A 12,048-nucleotide genomic window follows, 5' to 3' on the forward strand; every position below is an offset into this window, starting at 1 on the left:
GCACTCCAGCACCCCAGCCTAGGCGACAGAGCGAGACTCTGTCTCAGCAAAACAAACAAACAAACAAGCAAACAAACAAAAGAGCTGTCTGAACTGTGCTGAATAAGCAGCCATCGGAGTTTTGGGGAACATCTGGAGAGAGAATGCTAATCCTCATTAATGTTTGTGTATCACTCTACTCCTCTAAGGGCTTTACTTATGTTAACTTGTGTTATCATTACAACACCAGAAACAAGAGTTAGGGAATGTTTTTTCATTTTATAGAAGAGAACCCAAAATACAGAAACTTGTGACTTGCCCCAAGTCCTCTATCTAGTAAGGGGCGGAAGTCTGATTTAAACCCAGGTAGTCTGGCTCTAGAATCTGCATTCTTCACTCACTGTGCTATGGTGCCTCTCCAATTTGAGAGTTGGAGGCTTGGAAATACATTAACCTAAATATTAAAAAATAAATGAGCATATTTTGAGGCCCAGGATAAAGAGTGACATGTAAGTTACAGGCATTTACGAACATCAGATAATTTTGCGATGACATCATTTTATGATTTCATGATCTCTCAGCACATTCTTCAGGGATGTCAATACACACTCACACACACATATATGTCTATATGATTTTATGTAATTAAATATTTGACTCTCTAGATATGATCTTTTTGGTTTTATTTTTTATGTGTATATATGTGTATGTCATATATATTAAATTTTAAAAAGCTTGTGAACACATTTTTAACAATGAAAGGTAAAAAATATAATCTGTCTAGATAATCAATTGTTTTATATTCAAAACAATTATTCAAAAATAATAATCAAATATATTTAGAAAATTAAAACAGTACAGAAAGGAAAAATTAAAAGTTGATAAATGCCTTCTTTCTCACCACAAACCTGAGACTTAGACTTCTTCAAGAAGACATGTTTATTTGACTAAGTATTTTCAATTTTTTGCAAACCAGTTATACTTTCTTCAAATGAATTTTATAATTTATTCGGAAATAATTACTATAATATACACAAATTTACATGAATGTAATATGTGTTTTCCATGTGTAATATGTGTTTTTATGGATATAGCATGTATTAGTTAACCAGTCTATTATTGATTGACATTTTGGTTGACTTTGGTTTTTGATTTTACAAAATTAGCTCCTACACCTTTGTGTGTGTGTGTACATTTTTGTACAAATATGTTGCAAATTCTTGTAGATTTCCTCAGTCTAATAGTATACACATTTTACATTTTGAAAGGTATTACCTAATTACTCCTAAAAAGTAATACTGCTGTATATGCTCACCAGTAGAGTATAGGAGTCTAATTTCTTTACATTATAGTTATCAATAAACCTAAATTGCCAATTGGTTAGGCAAAAATTAGTATCCTATTTTAACTATTTAACCGTGAATGAGTTTGAACATCTTAAAAGTTTATTAGTTATTTTCCTCTTACTCTAAATTTCTATTATCCATTTGTGTTGGGTTGTAGGTTCTTCTTTTTACCGATTCATTTGATTTCTCTAACTTTTTTTTCTTAATGTTCTTCTATTACAAAACCTTCTTGGTTATAACTTTAGCCTTACGATAATAAACTTGGTTAAGCAGGACTATAAAATGGAATAAAGATATTCCTCATTCATCATAGAAAACGTTCTTCACAATAGACCCTGGGTGCTATAAAAAGGGGGAGGAAGAGAGAGGAGCAAAGATTGAAGAGCTATCTATCAGGTGCTATGCTCACCACTTGGGTGATGGGTTCAACTGTACCCCATACCTCAGCATCACACAATATACCCTTGTAACAAACCTGCACATATAACCCTGAATCTCAAATAAAAGTTTGAAAAAAAAGTTCTTCAAAGGTTTCACAGAGAGGATTTTATTAGGAGAATGAATAGGCATGTTCCTAAGAAAATGCAGTAAATAGAAGGGAGCTAAGCTAAAGTGAAGAAAGTAGATTTTCATCATTCTTAAAAAGAATGATACTTCTTTTCAATAGTCTTTTGTTCTTTAGGTTTGACTACTACTTTTAATCGTATTTTGGCATATAGATTTATCTGGTAGTGCAAACTTTATCATGTTGTCTCTAGAATTATTTTTTAAGTTCAGCCTTACTTGGGTAAATTCTCCATGTTCTTTAGTTTTCTTTTTATCTTTTAAATTTTGGGATATCAGAACCAAAGTGAAAATATTTTAAAAAGATTCTATGAGTAAGACATGAATAAAATATTCCATACTGTGCTCTGATTGTAATCAAAATCAATGTTCTTTCTTTTACTTACAATTTTAGCTCTGAAGAAACAGTGGAAGCAAGTGAATCATTCCCTTTTTCTCCGCTTTTATGCATTATACAAATTTCCATATTATCCTTGATAAAACAATAAAAACACATCCATTGAAACTTTTAATTTATATATTTATCTCAATCAATTTTTTTTAGTCTTTACATGTGTTACCATTTTAATTTTAAAGCACTTAAAAAATTCCATGGGTATTCGAATTCGTTTTCCTTAATACATGTGGTTGATATTGATTACTTAACAATGGAAGATATTTTTGGATAAATACACCCCATAAGAATCCTTTAGCAAAGATACTTGTATACTACATATATATATATGTATATGTATACACATTTCAGTCCCTGTTATTCAATATACTTTTTATTATTTGACTGAAGAAATTCCAGGTATTCTTTCTTTTCTTTTTACTTTTTTTTTTTTTTTTTTGAGAGATGGAGTCTTGCTCTGTTGCCCAGGCTGGAGTGCAGTGGCGTGACCTCGGCTCACTGCAACCTCCGCCTCCCAGGTTCAAGTGATTCTCCTGCCTCAGCTTCCCAAGTAGCTTGGGACTACAGGCGTGCGCTACCACGCCCAGCTAATATTTGCATTTTTTAGTAGAGACAGGGTTTTACTACTATATGTTGGCCAGGCTGGTCAACCTCCTAACCTCAGGTGATCGACCCACCTTGGCTGCCCAAAGTACTGGGATTACAGGCGTGAGCCACCTCGCCTGGCCCTAATTCCAGGTATTCTATCATGAAATATTAATCTTGAGAATTTTGATTGCTACAGTGTATCAACCTCCTGAACTTCAATGGGATCTGAGCAGTTAACTCTCTTTTTGTTATTGTAAATGGTATATTTTAAAATGCTTTAGTTGTTTTTGAATATGAAGCCTCCCGTAATAATAAGTTTATTCTTCCTAATTTTATGCCGAAAAGTATTTTTCTTCTCAGTGTCCATGTCAATATTGAGCAGATAATTTCTCAAGTACCGGGATTATAATGGAATTTTTCATGATAAAATTGATGTCAGTCTCTTAATTTAAGGACACCAAATTTGTTTTAAAAATTGGATCTTTTGGTTTAATACCAATTGATTTAAATATATAATTTATAGAGAGGTCACTATTTGGTGTTAAATAGTCAAAATAATTCTGGCTTTAGAATTCTGTGATTAATGTTTCTTGACATTTTAAAATTTCATTGTAATATTTTCCCTGAGTTCAAATAATTTCCATACATTTTTTCTCTCAAATTTTTTAGTTAGAACCTGGAATTTTGACTTATATATTATAAAATTTTAAATAATGGAAAGTTTATTTGAAATATTAAGCCAAATTTTCTCTAAAAGTATGTAATGTTCAGTTAATATCTATATTTAGAAAGTTAGTATGAAGAATACTTTTCATATCCTATCTAGAAAAAATACATTGTTATTCTAGAATTATAAGATTTTAGAAATATACTCTGAATGTAGTAATCAGAACCTTTATTTCTTCCATATTGAAACACTAATAGCATGTATGTTTTAAAATTACTAAACATGTACAGCACAGATAAATTTAAAAAAAATTGCCCCTGTTCGGGCCAAGACCTAAAAACTTTCTTGTACCATACTGTCTGTATGATTTACTGAGCCCCTTCTAGATGTCAAGTATCTTTTGATTTAAAAAAATGATATTATGGAGTTTAAATTGACAGTTGTTAAAATAAAATGATGGATTATTTTGTATAATCCACATCATTGAATTAATGACCCCTCTTAATTTAAAACATCGTATTTTAAATATGCCACTGATTGTGTTATCTATTCATTCATTCCATAAAGATTTGCTTATTTGGTTAATGGTTTTAGAGGTGGTGTGTTTGGGAATATTAACAGAAAAAAAAAAGATATCTCAATTTGTGGAAAAGGAAGAAATATAAATGCTTAAAATAATAGTATAGTTAATTGCAAAGGCAAAATGTATCCATGGAGGGCATGAGAACCAAGTGGATGACAAACCAGCTTCCTAAAAGCAGTAAAAATTATATGTAGGCAATAGAGTGGGAAAGAATGAGAGCAGATGTAATGATGTTTTGTGTCTGGTAGAAATCGCTATGGGTTCTGGAATATAGAAGTCAACGTACAAGTGTGAGGCAAGAAAGTGACTCAAAGAAATAGCAAAATCATCGAGCACAAATTAAAACACTATTTAAAAAATATCCTCCATAATTTTGAAAGCATTCTTCTATCTTAACACTGCTGAAGGTTTCTGCTCACATCATTGGGGGAATATTTTTTTCCCTAAGAGAATTAATCTCTAGTTCTTTATTTAACTTGCTTAAAGAAGAGATATTAGCAAGGAATATGGGTGGTCATTACAGGTTTGTGATTTCAGAGCTCAGAAATTTTCACCTTAAAGAAACGAAGTGCCAAATTGTAGAATGAAAGTTAGTTAAGTCAAAATGAGAGCACCAGACCTAGTCAACTTAGATATTAATAATCAAAGCTCTAAAGTTTTGAGTACACATAGCCCAGATCTTTGAGTGTTAATTTGCTCTCAAACAAAATAAATTGTACAATGCTTAAAGCTCACTACTAATTCTTGTGACACTTGAGAAAACTGAAGTATTTGTAAAGATACACTTCACCCGCTGACTTTCTTTAGTAATATCATACTATTCAGTCTAGTTTTTTTTTTTTAAGTTGTGCTCCTTCAGTCAAAAACTGACACAACTTTTGAAATATAGTCACTCATACACTAGTCAGTCACACTCCCATAATGTGTCTGTCATCACGTTAAAACAGTCATTTGCTGACATATTTTATGGCCATGAACATGTTTCAGAAACCAGCAAAAAGGATTGGCCTTTAAAAAATAAGCAAGAGCAGCATTTCCTTCTAGTGAAACGACATATAATTTGAAATAATAGAGTGTCAATAGTGACTATAGGAAATTGCTAGAAGGTGGACATTTCCAAGTCCACTTTTATCAGGGAAAAAGTAGTTCTTTTTAAGCCAGCAAACACTATATTGAATTAAAAGCATCTTTGTCAGACTCTGAAAATGTTTATAGCATAAAGTTTGGAGTTCTGAATTTCTCTAAATATGTGGAACAGCGATTTTGTAAAGAATAAATGCTAATGCTGTACAAAAAAGGATTCTATGCTCAATACCTTTCCAGTTAGATTAGACTAGTCCAAATTGACTTTTGCATTTAATGATCTTTATCAGAAAAAGTAAGAATAGTGAGGGAAAATTTATAGGTAGGAACAAACATTCACATAGAGCAACTTGTGTCCAGTAATTTTATTCATCCCCAAAGCTCTGAAAATACATAATGGATAAACTCCAATTATTTAATAAGTAGGAAACATCTTTGGAAATGATAAAGCATAGCCAAGTCCAGCAAGATTATATGTAAATTCACAATAACTTTTACATGCCATTGAAATTGGCAAAATAAATACTTTAGTAGATCCTTAAGTACCTATATAAGTAGTCTCTCTTTAGAATGAATAATTTACTCTTTAAAAATACCTGTTAATTCCCACTCTGCATTAAAGTTTATTTCAAGAAGAACTCACATTTATGATTCTATTTTGATTAATCACTATAGTCACATAAAATTCCAAGATCTTATTTGTTTAAATAGAAAAATTTTCAAATATGAAAATTTACTTATTTTGTAAATTGCTTGCTAAATTAGGAAACATCAAAGTTCTGAAAACTGTTTAATCTGTATTTGTACTTTATTGGTGTTGTGGATAAGAAGATCATATACTTTTATGTTAAACATTCTTGAAATTATCATGAGTTTCTTATCCAACAAGATTTAATAGGTCTTTTTACTCAATTACTTAAAAGCATTTTAGAGTTCCTTATTAACACAGACATTGAAATCCAGTATCAGCTCCCTAGAAAGCATGAAAAGCTGTTTTACAGATGCTTTTGTCCACAGAAGCAATTTTTATGGGAGAGACATTATTTCACTTTATTTCATTTACTTGTCTTCTTTGTTCATTAAGCTAATTACTCTAGTCTACATTTGTGCCTTTCATCTACCTTGTTTCTTGAGCTTGATCCTTTCCCAACCCTGAATCGACTGTTACTGAACAGTTGAAGCTGAACAGGAAGGAATTGCAGGTGTCAACTCACAGTTTACAAATATGACATCTCCTCTGGCATAGCTGGAAATATGAAATATTGATTTATGTGCAGTAAAAGGTCTTATAAAAATGATCACATACACATGAGAGATTAATGCGCAGGAGATCAATAGAAATTTCATTCTTGACGCTAGACTGTCACCTATGGTGAAATGCTAAAATACAGAAATCAATATTATCTATGAAATGTCAAATTTATTATAATTATGAGGATGAAAGCTGGCCAAGTGGCTCCCAGGAGAGAACGAAGGATAGGTTACTGTGCTGAAGCATCCTTCATGTCCCTTGTTCACTTGCTGCCAATTTGAGAGCAATATTGGTGCAGGGGGTTTTCAGGCATTATGTACCGCTGTGTAGTAACAAATTCCTGCTGGAATATTTAACTCTTGAAACTGACAATAATACAAGTGTTCACACAGTCAAAAGGTGTAGAACTTTTAGCTCCAAAATATAGAGAACATTTTAAGCATAGATTTTAATGTGGTATGTGTACCACAGCCCATTGCTTAGGAAAATTGAGCTTTTACAGACAGAAGATTAATAAGATCTTGATGCAATTTTATTCAAGCTCATGTTCATTCTCTCCAGTGGTGGTGGGGTGGGGGTGGAGGGCGGAGAGGGGAAATCCTAAATTATCTATTAGTAGGCTTCACATTTTCTATAGTTTAAGCCATTAGCTTGATTCTTAGAAATTGCCATTCAATTTCCACTGCTGGCAGCAATTCTTTGAACAGATTTTTATGAGTTTGTGGCAGCCTACTAGTCTCATGTATCAAGTTTAATAGAGTCTTTGAAAAAGTAACACAAAGCTAAAATTTTATGAGCCTATAAGAAGACAATAAAATGAGAGTATTTGGTCTTTCCTTTTAAGTGGGGAGGGGGAATTTTAGAATTTTCAGTTAAAAGCAAAAAGAAAACTATACTTCTTTTCACATATTCTCCATGTCTACAGAAAAAGTTTTAGGCTCTTGTTAATAGTATCATTGAACCTCATAATAAGTGTAGATTTTACTAGTGAATGTTAGTGATGATACACTGTAATTCTTTTAGAGATTGGGGCTTGTTGCGAGTGGGCACAAGGGAAGATAAATGCATCTGACCCCAGGAGCAACTTAGGAAACTTGGAGAAAAATCTTGATTCCATTGTAGGTGGTATAAGTGATGAATAGGTTGTGTTATTCACTATCAATTAACACTATTCATAAAACTCCCTTGTTCAGATTTTGATGATTCCCAATATTAAATACAAGCAGTGTTCTCTGCCAACTAAGCCTAGAGAACAGCAGGAATAGCATGTTCATTTTATTATCCTGTTGCTCCACACAGAAGGACCTCAGAAACTGGAGAAATGAATGAGTGAGTGAAACATTAAGTTTTTTTCATCCTGCGGTGCTGTGGTACAAACTGAGATGTTTGGGGATATAATTTCTTCTCATTTGGAATTAACATTTTGTTTATCTTTAAAATTTTGATTCGCTTTTGTTTTCATCCCCTTCTCAGGTCTAAATAGCTCTTTGGTAACAAGTAACTTTACTTGGGATCCACACAATACTTCTGGTTGGGACATGGACTTGGGAACTAACGACTACGTATCAAAATCTCAAAACAAAATCTGCCTAGTATAGATACATCTTATTATGCACCCTTCAATTGATGGTCCCCCACTGAATTTTTAACTGGAATTACACACAATAGGGGGGAATGTACTTTCTCTTTAAATATTAGTAATATTAGTAATATTAATTTGTTTGTGATGACAATCTTATTTGTTTTTCTACGATTTCTTGAATCTTCTTGGCTTATGTTTATTTTAGAGCTTTGCTTGTCATGATGTCCATGTGCTGTTTCTTTAATCTGATTCTTAGGGAGATGTTTCTCGTTCAGACTTAGATTTAGTTAAACATATTTTGATTGAAGGGACATCTAATAAGTAATACCTAGCATTTATTCTGAGTTTTTAGTTGTCAATATAAAAATTGAATGGAACCGTTTCAATCAGTGACCTTCAGGCCCCTCACTAGCAAATTACTTTTTCCTAGAGTTTTGGTTTTTCAGTGGCACTGTCTAATGCTATTGTTTTGTTCATGACATATATTTTTAAATTATTACTTCTGTATTATCATGGAAGAACATGTCATAGGTGCCACGATGATAGCAGAATTTGACACCTCTCACAAATGAACACATGAGGAAGTCACAGGAAGATTTCATAGGGAGTCACATCGAGGCCCCCAGTGAATGTCATTCTTTTCAGTGAGCATTAGTTGAATGTCTACTGCATGCAGGAAGCTGAGACAGAAAGATGAAAAGGCCCAGACAGAGCTCTCAACGAGTTCACAAATAGTGCAAATTGGGTGATATTTAGAAATGGAAAATATTCAGAAAAGGAAATTGTAAGACTTAGAACCTATACAAGCATTCCTGAATCCTTGGATTTGTGTACACTTTGCTCAAATAAAAACCGATTTTCATATCTTATAGAAAATAGACAGTCCATAGACATTCCAGAGACGTCAAACACAAAGTTTTTCTTCTCATCTATTGTTATTGAATTATTTACGCTTCCTAAATATTATCTCTTTTGGCCAGAATTGTGGGATTATTATTACTGCCAAATATAATAGAGGGTTCATAAACTTTCCTCCAGTTGGCAATACAAACACTGTTTTTAATCTGGAAAAGAGATAAAGATTTATTTGCTTTTTAAAAAACGCTGTAGCATTTATACAATTTATAAATAAATAGAGATTTGGGAAGATTTTCCACTCTACACAGCTTCTTAAGGCTTTTTTTTTTTTTTTCTCTTCTGTACCTCAAGTACCCAAAGCAGTTAAAGTTAATACTTAATGCAACCCAGTTGAAGAGATAGGCATTTTTTGCAGTCAGGTCTCAATTAAGAGATAAAAGACAAAAAGTGCAAAGCACTTGATAAAGCTAAGAATACAAGGCCAGCCATGGATGTGCTTGAAGCTGTCCATAGCGATAACTGGATAGTCAGCTGGAATCTTCTTGAATTGAAGTGGGTGCTCTAACTTATCAAATTCCACATATGGGGAAATTATTGGTGCCTACAGTGGTGATTAACACTAACCCACTGGGTCAGAAACAAGCTGGGATAAAGGTGAAAACTGTATCTGACTATCAACACCAAATACATCCATTTAGAGAAAGATAGCAGAGGGTTTTTTCTTTTTTTATATCTTCAGTTGTGCAGGTTGTCAGGCTGGTCACACAGTTAACGCTGCATATAGAGTGCTTTCTATAATGTGCAAATTGCAATGCACATTAAAATGTAATCTACTTTAATAAGTCACATGAAGATTACATTTTAAGATAATTGTTTGCATGTTTATGCTACACACCAAAATATTTTCCTGCTTTGTTTACAGTATTTTCTCTTTGCCTTTAAAACATAATGATTGCAACCATTAGCACTAAATAACTTCCTCCTTCATATGGTTGGGGGTGAAGTTACGAAGATTCAAATTTTGGGTTCCTGGAAGCATGGTTTAATAATATAATATTTAAAAATCTGCTTGATTTTATTGAAGTTCTCAAAGTCAAGCTTGTCATGATGTTATGATCATCAAAAACCTTTATTCTGCGTCAATAATTAGGACACTTGTCTTGAATTATGCAGATGATTTTATAAGTTGTCCACTTTCCAATTCCTGTATAGACAAAAATATGTGAGCAGTGGCAATTTTTGAAGTACTTATAATGAACATCATAACCTGGGTTTTCTGACAAATCTGTTCACTTGGAATATGGCCAATTATCAATGATTTATTAGAATAGATTAGAAGAAACTTAAAGGAAAATGGAAATGACAAATAATCTCCAAATTTCACATTGTTCATTCATTTAAAAGTAGTTTTCCACTCAGCCACCAGTAAAATCATTTACAAGTGATGACATTTAACTGAAAAGATTTTCATCTCCTTTTTTCCCCCCTCTTATTCATCTTGTAATGTAAGTACCAATGAATACTAAAATAACCCTTTGGGGTCATGAGCCAAAATAAGTCCTTATTAGTCTATGTAGATACTATGCCCTCAGCAAGTAGCAAGATGACTGGTGCAGAGTTGGTACCTAATAAATATTTCTTAAATGAATGAATGAATGAGTAAACAGAGATTTGAAAATATAACCAAATTGTGAGTTGACTGAGCTGTGTAGTTTTTAAATCTGGCAGTTATCACAATGCTCAATTGAAACTTGCTGAATTATTTGAGTTCTATTTATAGGGAACCTATTTTTGAAGAATCAGTTCATGACTTGATCACATATGCCCACTTATTTATTTATGTTAATGCTATTAAAATATGTCATTACCCAGAAAAATTATAATAGCTTTCTTCCTGAGCCATCACACCTGAGGTTACCATACTTTTTCCTGCTTTATCTCGATTGTTAATCAAGAGATCAAAGTAGATTCCAATCTACTTTCTATTGAAATAATTCAGTGATCTTTGTTCATTCTGTAGAAGCCATGGAGTCATATATTGAGAGTAATATTTAAGTTCCAGGTGCTATAAAGCCCAATTGAAATATGCTGCATAAAAAAGAAATATTAGTGTATGTCTATAACTGAAAATTTGGCAGAATGTATTGAGACATAGCTAGATATAGGTGCTCAAATAATGTCATCAGAGTGCAGACTATCTCCTGGCTATGATTTTCTCTGTGTTGGCTTCTTAGACAGCTCTTCCTGCAGAAGGTTAAGCTAGCTCTGAGGAAATCAAGGCTGCCTTTTTCTTTTCTTTCTGTTTCTTTCTTTCTTTCTTTTTTTAAAACAAAACAAAAGTAACCTCAGCCAAATGGAAAATGAATTTTCATTCCAGTATACTTACCAAAAGTTCTGGAGTTGAGCCTCATTGCCTTCCTTGGGTCCTATGTCCATCCTTGACTCAAATGTTCTGGCCAGCAGACAGAATATGCTGTTTGTAAATGTCTGCATCATAGGTCCTTTTCCACATCAATTTGTGTTGGCAGTGGGATGTGGTGCTGTATTGTGGGCATTGTGTCTGCTTGGATGCAGGAGGAGGGTCACCATGAACTGAATCACAAGAACTGGGAGTGAAGGAAGGTAGCTCTCTAGGAAACATCCAGGTACATTTCCAGAAGAAAGAGAATGAATGGATCTTGGAGAGATAGAAACAATAGATGTACGTTGTAAGAAGTGTAAATGAAATAATAAAAGTATCAGTAAAAGGATTATGAAGAAGGAAAGCCTATTGAAGCTCCAAAATTATACCTACTGAACAACTGAAGTTTTCCAAAAAATAAGCTATATCTAACTACTGTATCAAACACTGTAATGAATTACTAAAGACCCAGGTCTACCAAGATATTTTGGAATGTATTCAACTCTGTAATTTAGAAATGTAGTCAATACAGGTATTTTTGGTGTTGATCAGGCTAGGAGAAAAACCAAGCATATATAAACTTTCCTGTTTTTAATGGAATCTGTCTTTGTTTTGAAGGCAACTGAAAATATAAGCCTGGGAGGAGGAGAAATGGCTCATTTTCCCTATCTTGGGTACTATTCGGCTGGGAGTCTTTGCTGATTGCTAACACTTCACTGAGTTCCACTGCCCATAGAGGGCGTTATTTTTA

General features: G+C 33.0%; 1 pseudogene; it reads left to right on the forward strand.

The window, feature by feature from the left end:
* Nucleotides 1-12,048, forward strand: part of LOC112617075 — a 128,302-nt pseudogene that overhangs the window by 22,291 nt on the left and 93,963 nt on the right.

This window comes from Theropithecus gelada, unplaced genomic scaffold, assembly GCF_003255815.1.
Source record: "Theropithecus gelada isolate Dixy unplaced genomic scaffold, Tgel_1.0 HiC_scaffold_15876, whole genome shotgun sequence".
NCBI classification, from domain to species: Eukaryota; Metazoa; Chordata; class Mammalia; order Primates; family Cercopithecidae; genus Theropithecus; species Theropithecus gelada.